The sequence below is a fragment of the Leopardus geoffroyi genome, chromosome D2, assembly GCF_018350155.1.
Source record: "Leopardus geoffroyi isolate Oge1 chromosome D2, O.geoffroyi_Oge1_pat1.0, whole genome shotgun sequence".
Classification (NCBI taxonomy): domain Eukaryota; kingdom Metazoa; phylum Chordata; class Mammalia; order Carnivora; family Felidae; genus Leopardus; species Leopardus geoffroyi.
The window spans coordinates 19,941,509-19,964,613 of NC_059334.1; the positions used below are offsets into that span (position 1 = coordinate 19,941,509).

At 45.6% G+C, this 23,105-nt stretch overlaps 1 protein-coding gene and 1 pseudogene across 1 annotated transcript in view; both read right to left on the reverse strand.

Annotated features, from left to right (window-relative positions):
- Positions 1–23,105, reverse strand: part of LOC123577288 (liprin-alpha-1-like) — a 464,712-nt gene that overhangs the window by 385,260 nt on the left and 56,347 nt on the right. The window lies entirely within an intron of this gene.
- LOC123577558 lies at positions 18,003–19,448 on the reverse strand (annotated as a pseudogene).

A 23,105-nucleotide genomic window follows, 5' to 3' on the forward strand; every position in this document is an offset into this window, starting at 1 on the left:
GCGGGGCTCGAACTCACGGACTGCGAGATCATGACCTGGCTGAAGTCGGACGCTTAACCGACTGCGCCACCCAAGCGCCCCACTTTTCTTTTTTTTTAATATTTTTTAAAAAAAACTTATTCATTTTTGAGAGACAGAGAGAGAGAGAGTACGCGTGAGTAGGGGAGAGACAGGGAGAGAGGGAGACACAGCATCCAAAGCAAGCTCCAGGCTCCGAGCTGTCAGCACAGAGCTTGATGCGGGGCTCAAACCCATGAACTGTGAGATCATGACCTGAGCTGAAGTCGGGCACCCAACCGACTGAGCCAGCCAGGTGCCCCTCAGGGACAACTTTTCATGTGACCCCGCAAAACCAACCCCTAAGAACTTACTTCTAAGATAACCTTTCTAGTCAGAGTTTTTTTTTTCCTATTAACTTAAACAGAATAAAGAAGAAATTATTCTTCCAAAAATAAGTGGTCTAACCATCTGGATTTGAGGCCCCCAAGTAGGTTGCCTCTTCTGCCCAAACATGGGAGTTCAGAAGCCCAGAAGGAAACAATAAATGCAGAAAACAGATCCTTCTCTTTGTGATGGGTTATACCCAGACTTCAATCTGTAGCAAGTTTTTGTTGGGTAAGAGTTGCTCTTTACCTGTCCTCGAAGGGACTTAACTGAGTCCCTGGCCCTCAGAGACCTCAATCTAGCCTCAGGCTTGCTCAGCCATGGCCTGGGAGGGAGGACCAGGCTGTACTGACAGGGGGTGACGTGTCACCCAGACTGCAAAATGAGTGGCTCAGAGAGAGTGATGCTGGGCTGGAGTTCCAACTTCTCAAAAGGCCAAGGCTGAAGTAGAGGAAATGTCTCTATCTGTTTGCCTATGAGAGCTGTTAGGAGCACGACCTAGTCTAGCAACTTCACCCGCGACTTTTGAAGATGGTCAAAAATCTTTTGACATTCCTCAGCCTAGGAGGTAGTCTCCAAGTCCCTTCCCCTTGAAACTCGGCATATTCGTGAGTGCTTGACTAAAGAATACAGTGGAAGGGTCCCCATAATAGATTCCAAACCCACGTTTTAAGACACCGGCTGCTTCTACTTTCTGTCTTGGAACATTGGCTCAGGAGGAAGCCAGAAGCTATATAAAAAGCATAACTACCCTAGATCCCCAGGAAGCCCAAACTAGCCATATGGAGGGGTTGTCTGAAGGGGACACTGCCTGGACGACCGTAGTGTTCCAGTGATCCCAACCCAAGACACATGGGAGAAGCCGCAAATGACCCCCACCCCAAGCCCAGCAGCTACCTGAGAGACTCTGGTAAGAAGTGCCATATTCACACCCATTAGGATGGCTTACTGGAAGAAAGGAAGGAAGGCAGGAAGGAAGGAAGGAAGGAAAGAAGGAAGGAAAAAAGGAAGGAAAGAAGGAAGGAGAAAGAAAGAAACAGGATGCCTGGGTGGCTTCAGTTGGTTAAGTGTCCAACTTCGGCTCAGGTCGTGATCTCATGGTTTGTGGGTTCGAGCCCTGTGTCGGGCTCTGTGCTGGCAGCTCAGAGCCTGGAGACTGCTTCGGATTCTGTGTCTCCTTCTCTCTCTGCCCCTCCCCCACTCCTGCTCTCGAAAATAAATAACTAAACATATTTTAAAAAACTTAAAAAGAGACAGAGAAAGGAAGAAAAACAAGTTTTTAAAACTGAAAATAACAAGGACTGGCGAGGACGTGGAGAAATTAGAAGCACAGTGCAGGCACTGAGGAAAACAGTATGGTGAATTCTCAAAAAAATGAAACATGGAGTTATCATGGGAACCGGTAATTCCACTCCTAGGTATTACCCAAAAGAATTGAAATCAGGGACTCCAGGAGATATTTGTACACCGATATGCCCGGCAGAATGATCTACATGCCTATCGACAGACGAATGGATACACAACATGTGATATAGTCATACGATGGAATATTATTCAGCCTTAAAAAGGAAGGGATTCTGACACGGGCTACAACATGGATGAACCTTGAAGACATTAGGCTAAGAGAAATAATCCAGTCGCCAAAGGACAAATACTGTGTGATTCCACCAGTATGAGGTACCTAGAACAGGCAAATTCATAGGCGCGGAAAGTGGGTCCCAACAGCTCAGAGTGGGGAGCTGTTTCTTTCTTTCTTTCTTTCTTTCTTTCTTTCTTTCTTTCTTTCTTTCTTTCTTTCTTTCTTTCTTTCTTCCTTCTTTCTTCCTTCTTTCTTTCTATTTCTTTCTTTCTTTCTTTCTTTCTTCTTTCTTCTTTCTTTCTTCTTTCTTTCTTCTTTCTTTCTTTCTTCTTTCTTTCTTCTTTCTTTCTTTCTTCTTTCTTTCTTCTTTCTTTCTTTCTCTCTTTCTTTCTTTCTTTCTCTCTCTTCTTTCTTTCTTTCTTTCTTTTCACACAATTTATTGATAGGCTGGTTTCCCTACAACCCCCAGTGGGGTGCTGCTTCTTAATGGAGACAGAGTTTCAGTTTGGGAAGACGAGAAGCTCTGGTGACAGATGGCGGTGATGGTTGCATGACAATGGGAATGTACTTAATGCCACAGAACCGTGCATTCAAGAATGACTAAAATGGTGACTTTCATGCCATGCACATCTTGCCGCAGTCAAAAAAAGGAACCAGCCATAGAACGGTGAGAGATCATGACCGAGCATTGTTTTAATCTAAGTTTTGTAAGAAGAAGAATTGTTGCTGTTTCGGAGATCAAGCATAGACTGCCCACCCGTGTCATTCCTAAGGATGCCCATTAGCCACCCTCAAATAATACTGTGGTTCAAAACACTCTGATTACTACTTAGTCCCAACTACTCTTAGAAGTCATCTGCTCGGAGGCGCCTGGGTGGCTCAGTCGGTTAAGCATCCGACTTCGGCTCAGGTAGTGATCTCGCAGTGAGTTCGGGTCCTGCGTCGGGCTCTGTGCTGATGGCTCGGAGCCTGGAGCCTGCTTCGGATTCTGTGTCTCCCTCTCTCTCTGCTCCTCCCCCGCTCACACTCTGTCTCTCTCTGTCATCTCAAAGATGAATAAATGTTTTAAAAAGTTAGTAAAAAAAAAAAAAGAAGTCATCTGCTCAACAGGCCTCGTGGAGGCTTCCTACCGTCACTGGCCCTCAGTTTCCCTGGGATTCTGTGCTCCTCCCTGGGTCTTGCCTTCCTCTCTGAAATGGCAGCATTTCCCACCAATCCTGGCCCCAGGGGACAGCAACTACTGAGCTCTTCGAGGACATTGCTGCCTCCCTCACTGACCCATTCCCCAACATCTTAGTGAAGGAGGGCCCTCTGGACCCCAGGGGGGTTGTAGCAAGGAGGGTGCAGGTCAACATAGCAAACCCATTCCGGCATTCCTATCTCCCTGTCCATTAGGGCCCTGCCTCTCACTAGGCCAGGAAAGCAGTCGGCATCTTAGCCTTGTTGACAGTTGATCAAGCAAGCAAGCAGCTGCTGACCCTCCCCCTGATAATCCAAACCACACCTCCCACCCACACCCTGTGCCGGCTCCAGAGGCCAGGCTGGCAGGCAGGCCAAACCTTCAGCTGGGTCTCTATGCCTATCTCTCTGTAGAAGAGGAAACAAAAGGTTACACAAGCTAGAATTTCTATATCTAGAAAACCCTGAAGACTCCACCCCAAAACTGCTTGAACTAATAAATGAGTTCAGTAAAGTCACAGGGTACAAAATCAGTGCGCAGAAATCGGTTGCATGTCGATACGCTAATAATGAAACAGCCGAAAGAGAAATTAGGAAAACAATCCCATTGGCAACAATCCCATTGGCACCAAAAGTAATAAGGTGCCTAGAAATAAAGTTAACCAAAGAGGTGAAATACTTGTACTTAAAAAACTATAAAATGATGATGAAAAAATTGAAGATGACACACATTCTATTGGAATGCCTTCGTAGGCTGGAAGTACAAATATTGTTAAAATCTCCACACTCCCGTGGGTGCCTGGGTGGCCTACGTGGTTAAGCATCTGACTCTTGGTTTCAGCTCAGGTCATAATCTCACGGTTCATGAGTTTGAGCTCCACATCGGGCTCTGCGCTGACAGAGTGGAGTCTGCTTGGGATTCTCTCTCTCTCCTTCTCTCTCTCTCTCTCTCTCTCTCTCTCCCTCTCAAAATAAATAAACTTTAAAAAAAAAAAGTCTATATGACCCAAAGCAATAGACAGATTTAAAGCGATCCCTGTCAAAACACCAACAGCATTTTTCACAGAACTAGAACAAACAATCCCAAAATCTCTAAGGAGCCACAAAAGATCTCTCGGGCGCCTGGGTGGCTCAGTTTGTTACACATCTCACTTGATTTTTCAGCTCAGGCTCTGTGTCCAGCTCTGTGCTGACAGCAAGGAGCCTGCTTGGGATTCTCTCCCTCTTTCTTTGCCCCTCCCCTGCTTACACGGAGCACGCACATAAATAAATAAATAAATAAATAAATAAATAAATATTTAAATATTTAAATAGAGATATCAGGTTTTCTTAAATCAGGGCACATCCACGAATGTTGTAAAAACTGATTTCAGAATCACTGAGAAAAACCACACAGAGAAGCAACATCTATACCACAAGACATCGGAGGCTAACCAAGAAACCAGTCTCTAATCGCTGTGCCCAAATAGATTCTTCATTAGGTACTGGGGAGGGGAGGGCATGAGGGGCAGGTGAAAAGACAAGGTTTTCTGTGATATTTTGGCCTGGGGTAAAAGCTGGCAGCAGATAGCAATAACGTGTGGATCAATGTATAATAAAAGGTTTCATAAAGTCCTTGAGTAGTTCAAAATTTTTGACCTTTAATAATGACCGTTGCTGGAGGATTTTTTAAGAGAATTTGCATATTTGCTGAAATATGCATTGTATTTTCTTCTCCACGTGTCTGTAGGCTTCAATTCTATTAAACTGCTAATCTCAGGTCTCCAGTCCTCACGTGCCATCAGGATCTGAACTAAGAACGTGTTGGGCACCATCATGTGGGTCAGTTGCCAGCCCCCTTTCTAAAAGTGCTTGCGCAAGACAATTACACATGGCTTCCACCTTATTACAGCCTAAATTTTTTATGGGCTAAAGCAACCACAGCACGTTTGAAGGTCTCATGAAATCAAAAGGAAGTTTGTGATTGCATGTAATTTGCATTTACTGCGCGCTCACAATCTAATCACTCCCAAATACAATACACTTTAGATAATACGATTAAATACTTCCGCCATGGTTTTTTCAACCTTTGTATTGACTTTCCTAACATTTGGAATGGTTGCCTTGGTGAGGAGGCCTAGCAGGAACTAGATTTATAGCTGTACTACCTGGGTCAAACTTAACCAGCCACTCTCCACAGATGCTGAAAACTAAAAATGAAAACGTATAGCCTAGGAAACTTACGTCCACACAAAACCCTGCACGTGGATGCTTGAGGCAGCTTGTTCGTAATTGCCAAGACTTGGAGCAGCCAAAATGTCCTTTGGTAGGTGAATGGATAAATAAACTGTGGTATATCTAGACAATGGAACATTAAAAAGCAATGAGCTACCAAACCGTGAAAAGACATGGAAGAAACTTCAATGCATATTATCAAGTAAAAGAAGCCAATCTGAAAAGGCGACATACTGTGTGATTCCAGCTACATCGCAGCCTGGAAAAGCCAAAACCATGGAGACGGTGAGAAGAAAATCAGTAATTGCCAGTGGTCGGTAGGAGAGTTTTTTAAAGTATGAAACTATAATGGTAGATACATGCCATTACACATTTATCATAGAATATACAACACCAAGAATACATGTAGTGTAAACTATGGACTTTGGGTGATAATGACATGTCCATGCAGAGTCATCAGTTGTGACAAACGTCCCACTCTGGTGGGACTGTGCCTGTGTGGCTGCGGGGGGTATATGGGAAGTCTACTTTCTGCTAAGTTTTGTTGGGAATTTAAAACTGCTCTAAAAAATAAAATCTTTTGGGGGTGCCTGGGTGGCTCAGTCGGTTAAGCATCCGACCTTGTCAGCTCAGGTCATGATCTCACGGTTGGTGAGTTCAAGCCCGCGTCGGGCTCTGTGCTGACAGCTCGGAGCCTGGCGCCTGCTTCGGATTCTGTGTCTCCTTCTTTCTCTCTGCCTCTCCCCTGCTCATGCTCTGTCTCCCTCTCTGTCTCTCAAAAATAAATAAGCATTGAAAAACAAACAAACAAATAAATAAATAAAATCTTTAAAATATTGTAGCTTAGGGGCGCCTGGGTGGCTCAGTCGGTTGAGTGGCCGACTTCGGCTCAGGTTACGATCTCGCGGTCCGTGAGTTTGGGCCCCGAGTCAGGCTCTGTGCTGACAGCTCAGAGCCTGGAGCCTGTTTCGGATTCTGTGTCTCCCTCTCTCTCTGACCCTCCCCCGTTCATGCTCTGTCTCTCTCTGTCCCAAAAATAAATAAACGTTTAAAAAAAAATTAAAAATTGTAGCTTAAATCATCACAATAAGTCTAGTTTTCTTCACAACCAAAATTTTATAAGTGATTTAAGTCACTTTGTCCCTTTGTGTCTCAGTCCCACGGCGTCAGTGAGGAGAAATGACACAAGCAGGTTTCCCCTCCCTTATGCTACCCTGTTTCCTACCTTGTTCCATGAGCAAACAATGGCTCACTTAAATAATAGAAAATTAGTTATATGCGCTCTGTCTTACTAGCCAACTCAGTATCATTTCTTAAATTCTCCTTTGTTTTTTGATTCTGATTATCAAGGCTTGAAAAGTTAGAAACTTGGGAGTTGGAGAGCAAATTCTGCTTTCAGATACCTTCTTCAATGCAGCCGTGGTTGCAATGACATAGGCTAGCCACTAGGAGGCACTATACTCATAAATCAAGGACGCCAGACTTTTCCATAGCTCCAATCTGCTAAAGAAGGATGGGGGGGGGGGGGCTGGGTGGCTCAGTGGGCCAATGGTGGCTGAGCGTCTGATTCTTTGAGTTTGGCTCAGGTTGTGATCTCACAGGTCATGATCTCATAGGTTGTGAGATCGAGACCTACATGGGGCCCTGCTTGGAGCCCCGTGGGGAGCCCACGCCGGATGGCCGGAAGCCTGCTTGGAATTCTGTCTCTCCCTCTCTCTGTGTGTCTCTCCTGCTTGCTCGTGTGAGCGTGTTCGCTCGCTCTCTCTCTCTCTCTCTCTCTCTCTCTCAAAAATAAATAAATAAATAAAAATAAATAAATAATTTTTTTTAATAGGACATTTACCATTTACAGATTCTACGAATAATAGTAATTAAGGGCTATAATAGAGTAACTCTTGAAAAGAAAGGAAAGGGTAGTGGAAAAGCCCTCAGGTGCCAAACACTGCGAATCAGGGTTTCACAAAAAGGACAACAAAGTGTTTTTGAGTTAAAATGTAAGTCGTGAAGATTAAATTTGATTCAAAGTAATTTGTTTAATCTGTATATGCTTCTAACTGGAAGATATGTCTTCACGCAGCCATTTTGTGAGTCTCTAAATACTCTAGCTATCTTCTAAAATTCTCACATTCCTAAGTAAACTCTCAGAACAATATCCTATCATGCCTCAACTCAAAATTTCCAAGGGATTTCCGTTTAAAATTTTTTTAAGTTTTTGTTTTTAATTAATTTATTTATTTTTGAGAAAGAGAGAGAAAGAGACTGCGGACCGCGGCTCAAGTTTCGATGCTACAGGTTCTATTGCCTTCTCAGCTCGCACGCATTAATTCATCAAGCTGGCATTTAGAGAGACTCATGTGACAAGGAACTGAGGACACCCTCAGGCCGACTGCCAGTGAGTAACCGAGGTCCTCAGTCCTACCGCTCACCAGGAGCTAAATCCTGCCAGCACCCACTCAGTAAACTTGAGAGAGGATTCTTCCCAGTCGTAGATGAGACTCAGCCCTGGCTGACATACTGATCGCAGCCTTGAAAGGGACCCTGAAGCAGAAGACCCAGATTTTGTGAAATAAGGGGAAGTGTGAAATAACACATACATGTTGTTCTGAACCACTAAGCTTGGGGTCATTTGTTATGCCGTAATTGGGAACTAATACACTCCTAGGTTTTGGTTTTTTTACATACATTCTTAGATTTACAACAACATTATCTTGCTTTCTCACACACCTGTCTCTTTCCTCCCCTCTTTCTCAACTTAATTACAGGTAACTTGAGCCTACGGGTTTTGTTATAAGAGCCCTAACCTTAGTCTTTGTTCTTGAGTCACTGTTTTCTAATGAAGGGATCTCTGGGCTCTATACTCTTAGCTAGAGTCTAATCTGAAACATCTTAATACATTTGGAAGTTTAACAACAGTGTGATGGCTATACCCTTGATCAGACCCTTGCCAAAAGGCAGATTTTAGTATCTTCTTGCTCTAAGGTCTGCTCTTTTTTTGGGAGGGGTTTGGGGGGGGGTGAGGGGTGAGGGGAAAGGACACAGGGAGAATGAGATTAAAGTAATTGTTTCTTTTAAGCCTACAAGAGCCTGAATTCAGATACTCTCTATTCCCTTTTCTTTTCACTTGCAGCTAAGTTTTCTGTTATAAGCTATTTCAGACTGAAATCAACATGTACTGTTAATGTTCTGTACCTCAACCTCTTCCTCTGGAATAACCAGTTCTTCAGGTACATAATCTCCTTCTCAAGGTAATACCTGACAATGTTGCCAACTATTGCATCACTAAATACACGGGTAACTATTTTTCTAGGCTCTAATGGCAGTGTTCTCATTGCCCACTATCTGACCACTAAGATAAAGACACATAATTTAGATTTTTGTTACAACAGCACCAAACTTTTGGTTCCAAGTTCTTTTGAGACAACCTAGGTAGGCTTTGCTGTGATGACAAACAATCCCAGATTCTCATTGACTTGATACAAGAAAAATGTATCTCTTAGCCCTGTTATATGTCCCACTTGGGGTTCAGCTGAGTCAATCAAGGACCCAAGGGGACAGTCTCCATCTGAACACATACTTCCACAAACATTGCATCAGGGCAAAGGGAACATGATGAATTGAGCACTGGGTCTTAAAGCATCCACACAAACAACAATGAGCGAAAAGAAGCCAAGCTCCAAAAAGTGTACGTTGGATTAGTCCATCTATATACAAAACAGAAAAACCAATCTTTGGTGTCAAAAGTCTAGAAAATAATTATTTTTATTAAAGTGGCATATGGGGTGGGGGGAGTCTGGGTGGCTCAGTTGGTTGGGCATCCGACTTCAGCTCAGGTCATGATCTCACGGTCCATGAGTTCGAGTCCCGCATCGGGCTCTGCGCTGAGAGCTCAGAGCCTGGAGCCTGCTTCCGATTCTGTGTCTCCCTCTCTCTGGCCCTCCCCCGCTCACACTCTGTCTCACTCTCTCTCTCAAAAATAAGTAAACATTAAAAAATTTTTTTTCAAGTGGCATATGGGGATGTGATACACAGAATAATGGTCCCCAAGATGATGTGAACATCTTACTCCCTGAGACCTGTGAATATGTTACCTGATGTGGCAAAAAAGGATTGTACAGATGAAATTAAAGCCATGGGCTTTAAAAGAGGGAGATTAATCCTCGATTATCTGAGTGAGCAAAAGAAATATCCTGGGCCTTTAAGAGTGGAAGAGGAAAGTAAATATTAGCCAAAGATGTGATAACAGAAAAGGTATAAACAATCTGAAGGCTAAAAGGGAGTACATCAAAATAAAAAGCGTCTGCACAACAATGGAAACAATCAACAAAGCTAAAAGACAACTTACTGAGAGATGATATCGGCAAATGATATATCTGATAAAGGGTGAGTATCCAAAATCTATAAGGAACTTATCAAACTCCACACCTGAAAAACAAAAAAATCCAGTGAAGAAATGGGCAGAAGACATGAATAGACACTTTTGCAAAGATGACATCCGGACGGCCAACAGACACATGAAAAATGCTCAACATCACTCATCAGCAGAGAAATGCAAAGCAAAACCACAAGGAGATGTCACCTTACACTGTCAGAATGGCTAAAATCAAAAACACAAGAGAGGCACCTGGGCGGCCCAGGCGGTTAAGCGTCAGACTTGATTTTGGCCCAGGTCATGATTTCATGGTTCATGGGATAGAGCCCTGCACTGGGCTCTGTGCTGACAGCATGGAGCCTGCTTGGGATTCTCTCTGTCTCCCTTTCTCTCTCTCTCCCTCCCCTACTCACACTTTCTCTCTTTCTCCCTCAAAATAAATAAATAACCTTTAAACACACACATACACACACACACACACACACACACACACACACACACACAAGAAACAGATGCTGGTGAGGATGTGGAGAAAAAGGAAACTTCTTGCACTGTTGGTGGGAATGCAGACTGATGCAGCCACTGTGGAAAGCAGTGTGGAGGTTCCTCAAAAAGTTAAAAATAGAACTACCCTGCAAAGGCAGCTGGCTGGCTCAGTGGGGGAGGTAAGACTCTTGATCTCAGGGTTCTGAGCAGAGGCCCCACGTTGGGTTTACTTGAAAGAAAAAACTAAAAAACATTAAAAAAAAAAAAAAAAAAAGAACCATCCTATAATCCAGTAATCACACTACGGGATATTTAGCAAAAAAAATACAAAAACACTAATACAAAGGGACGCTTGTACCCCTATGTTTACAATAGCATTATTTGCAATAGTCAAATTACGGAAGCAGTCCAAGTATCCGTCAATAAATGAGTGGATTAAGATGTGGTATAAATACGGGGCGCCTGGGTGGCTCAGTCGGTTGAGCGTCCGACTTCGGCTCAGGTCACGATCTCACAATTTGTGAGTTCGAGTCCCGCGTCGAGCTCTGCTGACAGCTCAGAGCCTGGAGCCTGCTTCGGATTCTGTGTCTCCTTCTCTCTCTGCCCCTCCCCGATTTGTGCTCTGACTCTATGAAAAAAAAAAAAAAAAGATGTGGTATAAATATATATATATATATATGTGTGTGTGTGTGTGTGTGTGTGTGTTCACACACACACACACACACATGTATATATACAATGGAATATTAAAAAATAATTTGAAGCATAAAAGCGACCCAACCCATGGTTGTAAGTTCTGGAGATGGAAAAAAAGGGAGCCAGGAGTCAAGGAATGTAGGGGCCTATAGAAGCTGGAAATGGCCCTCAGCTGGCAACCAGCAAGGTTGCGCCCCGAACCCTATCACCATGAAGAAATGAATTTTGTCAACAACTTGAATAAGCAGGAAACCAGTCCTCTCCCAGATCCTTCGGAAAGGAATGCAGCCCTATTAACACTTTGAGTTTAGCCCAGGGGCGAGACCCCTGTCAGACTTCTCACCTACAGACCTGCAAGAAAATAGGTTGGGGCTGTATGAAGGTGCTAAGATTGTGCTGCTCTACCACAGTGGCCAGAGAATTGGACCCAGCAAGCGAAGACAGGAAGGATGTAGAAGGGGGCCTGAGAGGGGCGGCTGAGATGCTCTGAGCGCCCATTTCTTGCTCCAGTTACCTGAATATGTTCCCTTTGTGGAAATTCACTAGCTGGACACTTATAATCTGGGAGGTTTTCTGCACACAATAAAAAGTCTACCCTAAAACAAGCCAATGTAAGCATCTGTTCATTGAGATCAACGCCCTAGGTATGGGGGAGTCACTTCTCTTGGGGCTTCTTAGAAGCACCCAGAACTCCTCCCAGAATTTCTCACTTGACAGGCAGTAGGTAGCCTCCTGCTCCTTTGAAGTTCACCCCTAGGGGGGCATGGATACCCTCAAACTTGTGGGCCGTGTGTTGGCTAAGGAGGTTCCTTAGTAATCTGACGTGGGCCAAGGTGAGACAGTGTGGCCATCTGCTCATAAACATGCAAAAAATAACCTGAACAGAGTATTTGCCAAGTGAGTTAGCAACACATGAAAAAGGATAATATACCACGTCCAAATTAGGTGTGATCCAGAAACGCCCCCATAGCTTCATATTTGAAATCAATCCATATAACTTATGCCGTCAACAGAATAAAGAATAAAAATCAAATGACCATCTAAATAGGTTCCTGAAAAAATGCTTGATAAAATTCAACATGAATTCCTGACTTAAGAAAAAAAAGGGGGGCGCTTGGGTGGCTCCGTCAGTTAAGCGACCGACCTCGGCCCAGGTCACGATCTCACGGTTGGTGAGTTCGAGCCCCGCGTCAGGCTCTGTGCTGACAGCTCGGAGCCTGGAGCTTGCTTCGGATTCTGTGCCTCCCCCCCCCCGCCCCTCCCCAGCTTATGCTCATACTCTGTCTCTGTCAAAAATAATAAACTTAGGGCGCCTGGCAGTCTTAAGTGTCCGACTTCAGCCAGGTCATGATCTCGCGGTCCCCCCCCGCTCCCCTGATGCTCAGAGCCTGGAGCCTTCCAATTCTGCTCCCCTCTCTCTCTGTCATGCTCTGTCTCTCTCTGTCAAAAATAAATAAACTTAAAAAAAAAAAAAAAAAAAATAAACTTAAAAAAAAGAAAAACAAAAAAGAAACTTAGCAAACTACACATAGAAAGAAAAGTCCCTATTTTGACGAAAACAAACAAATCAAAACTTTAAATCAAACAATGTACCTCATGCTAAAGTGTTGCTGTCTGAAACTGGGAATGATGGGAGGTCCTAACTGATTCAATATGTCCAGGAACTGAATTAACATGAATGTTAAGTAATAATAATAGAGAGACAGAGAGATACACAGAGAAAGAGACAAATACAGAGACGAAGAAAGAGAATCCAAAAGAATCTACATATAATCTTTTGCAAAGTCACTGAATTTAAAGCCGTTGTGCAAAAATCAAGCCTGTGTTTTGTTTATAACAGCAATGAGTGCGTAAATAAAATTATACGCACACAAAAAGGCTACAGCCTTTGAAAGAATACACTTCAAATATGTAAAAATAGGGGCACCTGGGTGGCTCCCTCTGTCAAGCCTCCACCTCTTGATTTCAGCTCAGGTCACGACTTGAGGGTTGGGAGATGGAGTGCGGCATTGGGCTCCAGGCTGGGCGTAGGGAGCCTGCTATGATTCCTCTCTCTCTCTCCCTTTCCTTCTGCCCCGCCCTAGCTTGTGCTCCAGCACACGCTCTCTCACTCTCAAAAAAAAAAAAACACAAAAAAACAAAACAAAACAAAACAAAAAAACCCACTAAAAACAAACCTAATAAAAACGTACAAAACCTCTACACAAAAAAAAGTAGAAAACATTACTGAAAGGAATTTAAAAAACTTAATAAATGGGAAGGAGAGGTAATGGATCGTAGCCAAGATGTGAAAAAGTCGGGGCATCTGGGGGGCTCAGTTGGTCAAGCATCCAACTTCGGCTCACGTCACCATCTCGCACTTCGCAAGTTCCAGCCCCACATCAGGCTCTGCTGTCAGCTCACAGCCCGCTTTGGATCCTCTGTCCCCATCTCTCTGTCTTGCACTCTCTCTCTCTTTCTCAAAAACAAATAAACCTTAAAAATATGCATGTTTGAAAAAGTCAGCGTGATAGAGACCACCACCAAATTTCTGTATAGGATCCACAGCAACCTCAAGTAAAATCCTCGTAGGGTTGTGTGAGTGTGTGTGTGTGTGTGTGTGTGTGTGTGTAAGTTTCAAAGCCAGTTCTAAGATTTATGGGAATATAAAAGACAAAGATAGATAAGAAAATATAGGAGAAGGAGATAGTTGGAAGACTAACACTATCGGGATAGAGATTTGTTATACAGATGTTAACAACTATGACACTGTGGTACCAGCACAAGGATGGACAAATAAGGACTAGGGATTCCAGAAACAGACCGATGTTCTCTTTGGACATTTGATCTCTGATGGGAGGTACTATGAAAAGTTGAGAAAGGACAATCTTTCCATTAAAGGGTTGTCGTTGAGTTATATATTAATGAGTGGGGGGGGGAGATGGAACTTGATTCCTACTCAAATAATATGCAAAAACATCATTCTTGGTGAATTACACATCTAATGTAAAAAGTGAAACAGGGGCGCCTGGGTGACTCAGTGGGCTAAGCGTTTGAATTCTGCTCAGATCATGATCTCACAGTTTGTAAGTTTGAGCCCCACCTTGGGCTCTGTGCTGACAGCTTAGATCCTTGAGCCTGCTTTGGATTCTATCTCCCTCTCTCTCTCTGTCCCTCTCCTGCTTGTGCTGTCTCTCTCCCTGTCCAAAATAAACATTTGGAAAAAGAAACAGTAAAACAGTAAAAGTTTTTAGAATATAACAGGAGAATATCTTCATGACTTTGAGCAGGAAATAATTTCTTAAAGGATACAAAAGTACTAACAACTAAGGAAAACATTTAAAACTGGGAATAAATGAAAATTAGGAATATCTGAACATCAAAAGACAGCATTAATTAAAAAATGAGGGAGAATATTTTGAATTACCTATTTGACAAAGGAAGACCCAAAGGAAAATGATAAATGGGAAAACAGGCAAGATACACCACTTCATAACAGATATTCGAATGGCCAAGAGATGTATGACAAGGTACTGAATCTCGATTGTTATCAAAGAAATGCAAGTCAAAACCACTAATTCCACTATCCAAAATGACAAAGCCAGTGTTCACGAGGCTGTGGAAAAACTGAAACGCTCATACACTATAAATCAGTAGAGTTTTGACAAATGATTTGGAAGAATCTACAAAAGTAGAACATGAAGATTCCCTGAGACCCGGGAATACAACCTTAGATGTGGCCCACAGAAATGCAGGTGCATGGACACCAAGAAATCTGAGGCCTCAGTACTGGAAATGCCCTAAGGCTGGAAACCTCTTGAGGTCCATCAACAGATAATTCCATTACCGATGGGATGGATGAATTAATTGAGGGTGTGTTCCAACAGCAGGGCAAGCGACTAATTTATACCTGCAAAACCATGAATTAATCTTATCAATATAATGTTGAGCTAAAAGAAAGCAATGGAAAAAGAGTACATGCTGTGAGTTTCCATGCATACGAAGCTCGAAAACAGACAAAACTCATCCACGGCTTGAGAAGGCAGGTCTGTGCTTTCCTGTGGGAAAATAAGGAGGGAAAGGGATCCAGAGAGGGGCTCCTGGTGTACCAAGAATGTTCTATTTCTTGAGCTGGGTGGTGAGTGTAGGGTGGGGTTTTGTGCCAACCTGTCATTCACTGAAAATGTTTGCATTTTTGACCTGCATATTTCAATCACGACTTTTTTTTTGTTTTTTTGTTTTTTATCAAGTAAATGCGACATTGAGAGCGGAGACTGCCCTGGCTGTTTGGGTACCTTTGGGCCACGACACAAAAAGCAGAGAATAAGCCGTGTTGATTGATGCTGATTACCAGGTAGAAACTAGGCTACTGCAACCCATGGAGAGTAGAGAACTATGGCCGAAAGCCAGGCCATTCACTGAGTGTCTCTTAGTACTCCGTACCCCATAGGACCGGTCAGGGGGAAACTATAGCAGCCCAGTAACCGATCAGACCACTAAAACAGGCTTGGAAAAGTACTGGAATAGTCCAGGTCATACCACCAGGTAAAAATTCTGACCTCCCCTGACCTCCTGAGGCAAAGATGACTCATGAAGACAGTGAATAGTGCACTAAGGTGGATTAAATTCACTTTCTTCCCACTGCTGCGTTGTAAATCCGGGGAACGTGCATCATCTTCCTTCAGGGAACAGATCTGTCCCCATACTCTTATCGGTAGGTTTTGACTTAGCAAGAGAGGTCACTGTGACCCAAGCTCGATCCTGACTTAAAATTGTAGTGATCAATTTAAGTTTATAGAGTTTAAATTATATAACATTAAGTACAGGGTTAAATTTGTGCTAATAAAAGTTTTTCTTGAATATGAAAAATCATATTGAAATGAAGGCCTCAGTAAATTTAAATAAATGAATGAATGAATGAATGAATGGATAAATAAAAGAAAAGAACGCCCCAGATTTCCTGCTCTGTTTTCTAAAACATTTAGCGTATGTGGGGAGCCTGGGTGGCTAAGTTGCTTGAGCATCCAGCTCTGCCTCAGGTCATGATCTTACGGTTCTTGGGTTCCAGCCCCGTGTCAGGCAGGCTCTGTGCTGACAGCTCAGAGCCTGGAGCCTGCTTCAGATTCCGTGTCTCCTTCGCTCTCTGCCCCTCCCCCACTCGCGCTCGCACTCTGTCTCTCAAAAAAGTAAATGTAAAAAATAAAAATAAAAAAAAAAACCACATTTGGTGTATGTGAGTGCAGTCATTTTCAACCATTTAAGGACTTTTTTAAATGTATGCATAGGCACACGTGAGTGTTTACTTATATATGACCGCACCCACATGATAGTTGTCTTGCCTTTGGTATACATTCCTTGAAAAGAATTTACACGGACAGAATTCAGTTTTATTATCAAATAAATTTGTATTTAATCACAAAATGTAAATTCTTTGGAAAAATGGAAACAAATAGATGTCAAGTCTTAGGGAGACGACCCCTTGGTTTCCTAGGGTCCCCTGGCAGTAATCACCATGTGAAAGTTGAAAATGTGAAGTTTAAAGTGCCTTCTTCTGTCTATCCTTCTCCCTCGGTTGACATATTTTTAAATTCACATTTTCACATCGAACAATAAGAATAATATGTACACGTCTTTGTTTCCTAAAAAAAAGATGGTAAGTCATCTACGCTGAGGATGGAGAAGAGGATCTCAACCAGGCGAGCCATCATAGAATGTTCCAGAAAAACGTGGAACTGGCCTGTAAGTGGCAATTCTTACTGCCTTGTGAGCCAGTTGTTACATCGGCTTTTTTTTTTTTCTAATATTGGACCCATCGTAGAGGAGAGACTGTAGGAGATGAGAGCTCATGCTCTCTCGTTCATGATTTTTCCAAGCAATGACGTTTTTGACAGGCATACTGAAGGTGTTAATATTTAGTAAAAGATCTCTCCTTCCTTGTAATCAGCCTTGTCCCCACCCTTTTCCAATCTACTGGGCTAAGGCTGCATGACAGCTGTGCAAAAATCCTGTCAAGAGACAGATCTGCTTTGACCAGCAGTTTCTGTTCCCACGGGGAAGTTCTCCCCAACTTTGTCAGAAGGGCCGATTTACACTTTGCTGAATTCTCGCAGGAAGGTTTTTGTTCTGCTTAGTTGTTAGCACTCTGGACAGCTGCCCAGAGGTGGAGGGACCACCCCTTAGTCCAGTTCTATTGAAGATGGGGGTGGGGGTGGGGGTGGGAGGGGGGGAGGAAATGGTGGGAATGATGGATGGCTGGGCCAATTTTTGACAAAGATGTTTACTCGGGTTTTTTTTTTTTTTTTTAAACCAGTCAAATAAAATTTTGTTTGGCAGTTATTTCCAAAGTTACAGAGAAATGGATCAGATGTCCCAATTAGTCGCACTGATCGCAGAAAATGGTCATAACCATTCACAGGAATTGTAGTTTCTCCTAAATTGACAGAATACTTGGAATGGACACATCACGTCTAAACAGTTGAATCCGTAGGTGTAAAGGATTACCAGCCAGAGGCAGACTGAAGTGTCTAGTATTCTCCTGAAACAGGACCCTGGCTGCACTGTCGCTCTCCGGTCCCCGGTCCCCTCCTTCACCCTCATGCTGCTCCGAGGTGCTGGGAAAGGCCTAACAGCACAGGCGAGTTCAGACCCCGTGGTGTCACAGGTGCAGGCCCCCAGACCGAGTGGTTACCGAAGCAAGAACCCAGAGGAACAGAATCTTTCACTGACAAATATTTAAGTGATAGAGAGAGTTTTAAGAAATGAGAAGAACGTACCAGTTCTGAACGGAAGCGCTGGCGGCCCCTCCTCCGGGGAGCCCCTCGTGCCTAATGGGCTTTGCCCACAGCCTCGAGGGGCTCCCGTGGCCAACAGCGGTCACGACCAAAAACGCCTGTGCAAACTGGCCGTAGTCCCCGCAGACTGCGGCAGCGAGGCCCCGTCCTGGCAGACGGGGCAGAGAACCCCAAGACAGAAATCAGGCTGATCTGCTCGGGACGATTCCCTTTTCCATCCTGAGCCGGAAGTACAGACCGAAACGCCCCATTTTAGACGCTAAAGACGTGCGCGCTTTTTCACCTTCCTCCCGGAGGAACAGCGTCACCGCAGCGCAGCCTGTGGAGGGAAGACGGGGAAGGAGCCGCGTCCGTGGCGGCACCCGGGCGAACCAGGCTGGGGGCCCAGGGAGCAGGTCCTCCAGGGAGCCCTCAGGAGCGGGAGATCTTGTCCGGAGGCATGAACCCCGTGTCCCCGAGGGCCCTGAGCGCCTCTTGGCCACCAGGCCGAACCACCAGGTGGCTGACGCTGCTGTGGTTGAGAGAGAGGTGGAGCCAGACTTCCGGAGGGAACGGCAGCGGCCGGCACACCATGTAGCGGATGACGTTGGCATGGCAGCTGCAGATCACGTAACTGTCCTCCTGCTGCTTGGCGTCTGCCCGGTGGATGTAGTTCCGGAAGGCGGCCTCGATCCGGGCCCCGGCTTCGTACTACTGCACGGCCTCGGGCTTCCAGTGGGACACGGGTGGGTCGGGCTCGATGGGGGCGCCTTCCCTCCGCAGGTCTGTGCTGACCCAGGAGACGCCTGGCAGGTGTTCGCTGACGACAGCAGTGGTTTCGATAGCCCGGGTCATGGACGAATGGACAATTTTATTAAAGTTCAAGCCCAAGCTGGCAAGTCGGAGCCCCGTCGGTTCAGCCTGTTCACGACCCAGGGGCGTCAGCGTGCGGTCCTTTTCCTGGGAAGCATCCACGTGGTTCTGGGAGTGCCTGGTGAGGAAGATGTGTCGCGTGGCCTTGGCTTTGTCGTGGTCCAGCCTGGAGGCCAGTTCTTCTTCTCCAGATTCCGGGTGCCTCTTCCACAGGTTCGCCAAGGACAGCGGTTCTCGCCTGTCCCCGTCGGAGTCCCAGACGCCCGGCCCAGAGCCCACGGACCCCGCTCACGCCGGCACCTGGACCACGCGCGGCTCCGCGTCCCTGCCCGCGCGGGGCTTTCCCACCGCCACGGCCGAGGAGAGCAGCGCGGCCGTGCCTCCGGCCAGGCCGCGGGCCGCCAGCTGCAGCACCTGTAGGAATGCCAGGCCCGCGCCTTTCCCACACCGGCTCCGGGCAGGCGCTCCTATTCAGGTTTTAATTTCAACATCGCTATCTGGGGCGCCCTGGGTGGCTCAGTCGGTTGAGCGTCCGACTTCGGCTCAAGCCATGATCTCGCGCTCGTGAGTTCGAGCCCCACGTCGGGCTCTGTGATGACAGCTCACAGCCTGGAGCCTGCCTCAGGTTCTGTGTCTCCCTCTCTCTCTGCTCCTCCCCCACTCACATTCTGCCTCTCTGTCTCACAAATAAATAAAAACATTAAAAAAAATAAACATCACTCTTCAGAGAGGCCTTCCCTGACCCCCCCCCCCCCAGCTAAATCAGCCCCACTCACTCTCTACCACGTTACCTTATCTTATCCTTGTCATTGCCCTTATCAATACCTGCCATTGACTTATTTATCTTCTCAGTCGGCCCAGCAAGATCCTTGTCTACCTCCATTGCCAAGACCAGTGCCAGGCCCCAGAAGGGGCTCATCTTTGACCCACCGACCGCTCTGTGCTAGTGGATGGTTTTCAAAAGCCGGTAGTTACATGAATTTCATGTTCACATTCTGGTGGTGTTTAAGTACACATCTCAGTACCCTTATGGTTTTCCGTTTTAAGGACACAAAAGCATGAATCACATTCTTTTTCTTTTTTTTTAATCTTAGAGAGAGCGCATGCATGAGTGAAGCAGGCAGAGAGAGAAAGAGACGGAATCTTAAGCAGACTCCACAGTCAGCATGGGGCCCGATGTGGGGCTCAATCCCACAATCCTGGGATCGTGACCCGAGCTGAAATCAGGGGTTGGATACTCAACCGACTGAGCCACCCAGGTGCCCGAAGAGTGAATCACTTTCTTTAGGCACCACCGTGACTTGGGGAGAATTCTGGATAGAAACGCATTTCATGATTAAGACGTCAAAAGGTCTTTAACTTTTAGGAAATTACCCCGGTCCGCACTGAACCGTCATGCCATTATCACCGGCTTCAGAAAAGGCATCTGCGAGGCACACATGACAAAGTATAAGTCTAGGAACTGGAAGATCAAATCTAAGCTAAAATTGTCCTCGAACAAGGCAAGGCCTTTTAGTTGTACAATACCAGTACCTTCTCACAAGTTCCAAAGTTCGGGATCAGAGACATGGCCTCAGAAAAGCTGGTGGACAACCTCAGTCTCTCAGTACACTGCCTGGATCCTTGTGTGGCTCTCAGAAAAAAAGCTAGGAGGTGCCACCTTTCATTTTTCAAGGTCAACATTTTGTCTTTAAGAAAGCACAGAGGCTTTTATGCAACAAACACAGACCACTAAGACTTTCTGGGCTGAGATGCTGTCCCTGGCCCCGCTTTGTCGGAGTCACCCAGGGCAGCACCCCAACGGCCAGGGACAAGTGGAGGGAGGAAGCTGCTCATCCCGCTCCAGCTGTGAACCACCAGTGAGAGCCACTCAGCAGGTCTTCAAGGACCTAGGACCCCACTAGGTGGGGACAGCAAAGGTTGGGGGGCCGGGGGTGTTGCGGTTATGCTCTCAGAGACTCAAGCCCGTTGTGTTACCTGACGCGTATTTTTCCCCCAAGGGCTGGTGAAACCTAGAGGAAATACCCGTTGCCTCCCTAGTCCCGGCTGTTTATTTCCACACAGAGATGTCACTGCTCTGCCTATGCCCTCCAGGATTTCCCACCCAGAGGTCTGACACAACCAACCATCAGGGTGCAGTCTCCTTACCAATCTGCCCTGGCCACCGTCACTGCTCGCCATACCTGATGCCCAGACTGGCCCGGGTTTCCAGGGTCCCTGACTTTGTCTTGTTTGGGAATAGGACAGAAGAGCAGAAGAAGAGAAAGGTGACCCTGTGTTGGTGGCTTCCAGGCTTAAGATTAAGCTGAGACCAGGAGCAGGGAAGTCAAGGTTAGTCAGATCAGAAATGAACAAGCCAGGGGCGCATGAGCCAGCTTTCTCAAAATAAATAACTTTAAAAAATATAACTAAAAGAAACTGTATCTCTGGAATCAGGATGTATCTCTGAAATCGGGATGTGTCTCACCATAAATGATGTGTGTCTGGCATTCCATCATTTAACTCGTCTTAGTTTTAGGTGATACAATAAAGTCATGGTAAGTGAAGTGAGATTCAGCTTTCCCAGCACGCCGGAGGGTGGATTTAGAAAAGGTTACAGAGGATGGGTTTGCAGAAAGTTCCTCCAGCTTCGCACCACAGCACCTTCTCCACAGTCAGTGAGCCACGGCTATGCTCTCCCTACCGAGGGTGGGGGGGTGTAGCTTCCCAATCCTTTCAGGAGCTTTCCCCGTGTGATCTGACACCAGCCCCCGCGGGTGGACGGCGCGGTGAGACTAAAGACAGAGGCAGGCCACTCCGTGGTGGCGAGAAGCAATTTTAATAAGAGCAAAGGGAACTTAGGAGGCTTGTCTTGGGCTCAGCAAGAGAAATGGATCCTTGCACCTGTCCTCCAAATCTTAAAAGTTTACAAAGAGGCTCTGACTGTGCTCAGTCACATGTACTGTGCAGGCGTTTTCAGCATCTCAAGGCTGTCCTTGGAGCAGCCTCAGGGAACAGAAAAGGCAAACGGAACCCACATTTCCAGAACAGGAGAGGGGGCTCCTGAGTACTGGGGTCCAGCTCAAGTCACATTCCCCAACTGGTGGGGAAGCCTTCCTTGGGCGCCCTCTCTCAGCATTAGTGGTGGAGGCTGTACCTTATATCTGCTATTTCTATATTCTTCACAGTTCCCTTTCCTTCTTATTAGTCTCGGGTAAGGGGTGGGTGTGGGAAGGCCACTGTAGTTCTTTTTTTTTTTTTTAATTTTTTTAATGTTTCTTTATTTTTGAGAGAGAGAGTCAAAGCGTGAGTGGGAGAGGGGCAGAGAGAGAGGGAGACACAGAATCCAAAGCAAGCTCCGGGCTCTGAGCTGTCAACAAAGAGCCCAACGTGGGGCTCAAGCCCACAAACCAGGAGACCGTGACCTAAGCTGAAGTGGGAGACTTGACCAACTGAGCCACTCAGGCACCCTGGGTGGGGGGCACAAAAGCTTTATAATGAGAGAAGAGCGACACAGCCATGAGGCGGGAACAAGAAAGGGTATTGCTGTTGCAATAATTTGTGACATAGGTATCCAAAGACCACATCCAGAAAACTTGCTCCTGGGAATTAAAAGCAAGCCAAGAGCCAGATTCAACACAAGCACCTTTGCCTCGACTCGTAAAATCTGTGTATGTTCACAAGCATCCCTTATTCAACGTACAGACAGACAGAAGTGTGTTACACGTTTACTTGTATGCGTTGAGGGCACCGTAGGGGTGAGGACCACAGTGAGAATCAAACACTCCAGCGTCTAACTTTAGCATGGCTTCTAACCACTTCGAGGGCTTGTTAAACTCAGAGCAGGGGACTCTACCCACAGAGTTTCAGAGTTAGGAGGTCTGGGGTGTGGCCTCAAAACTGCAGCTCTAGAAAGTTCCTAGGTGACACTAACCTCCACTTTGAGAAACCCCGGCTTATCGTCATATGATGAGCTCACCAGCAGAAAGCAGGGACCAGGGTCGTGATGGCCTTTGGGGACTCAGGCCGGACAGTGTGAGTGCAGATCCCAGTTCTGGTGCAATTACCTTAGGAAATGTGTTCGATTTTCTTTATCTTAGTTTCCTCATCTGTAAAATGGGGATGATGGTACCTAAATCCTGGGATTCATAGAAGAATTAAAGGAGTTAAAACGTGCAAGGTGTTTAGACCACGCCTGGCACATAGCAAGCACTTTGGAATTGTGTTTCACTGAAAAAGTACAGGTCCCGACGTCAGACCAATGGCTTAAACTTAGTACCTTGTGAAAGTCACTTCACCATTCTGAGCTTCAGTTTTTTTACTTGTAAAACAAGGACGACAATAACACCTGTCTTACAGGGTTTTCATGAAGATTAAAAAAGCCAATACGCTGGTTATGAAATCTTGGCCATTGAGCATATCGTCAACTTTCAGCTCCTCTAAATGGGGTCTCCTTCTGGTGAAGGGTGTTGACTCTGTGGGGTAATGCTGCCCTCTGCTGGATAAGTGTGCCTTGCTAGAAATTCAGTTGACGTTCTCAATTCACCAAGCAAAAAAGTGAACAATCTTCAACAAGTTTATATTCTCTGAACACGTT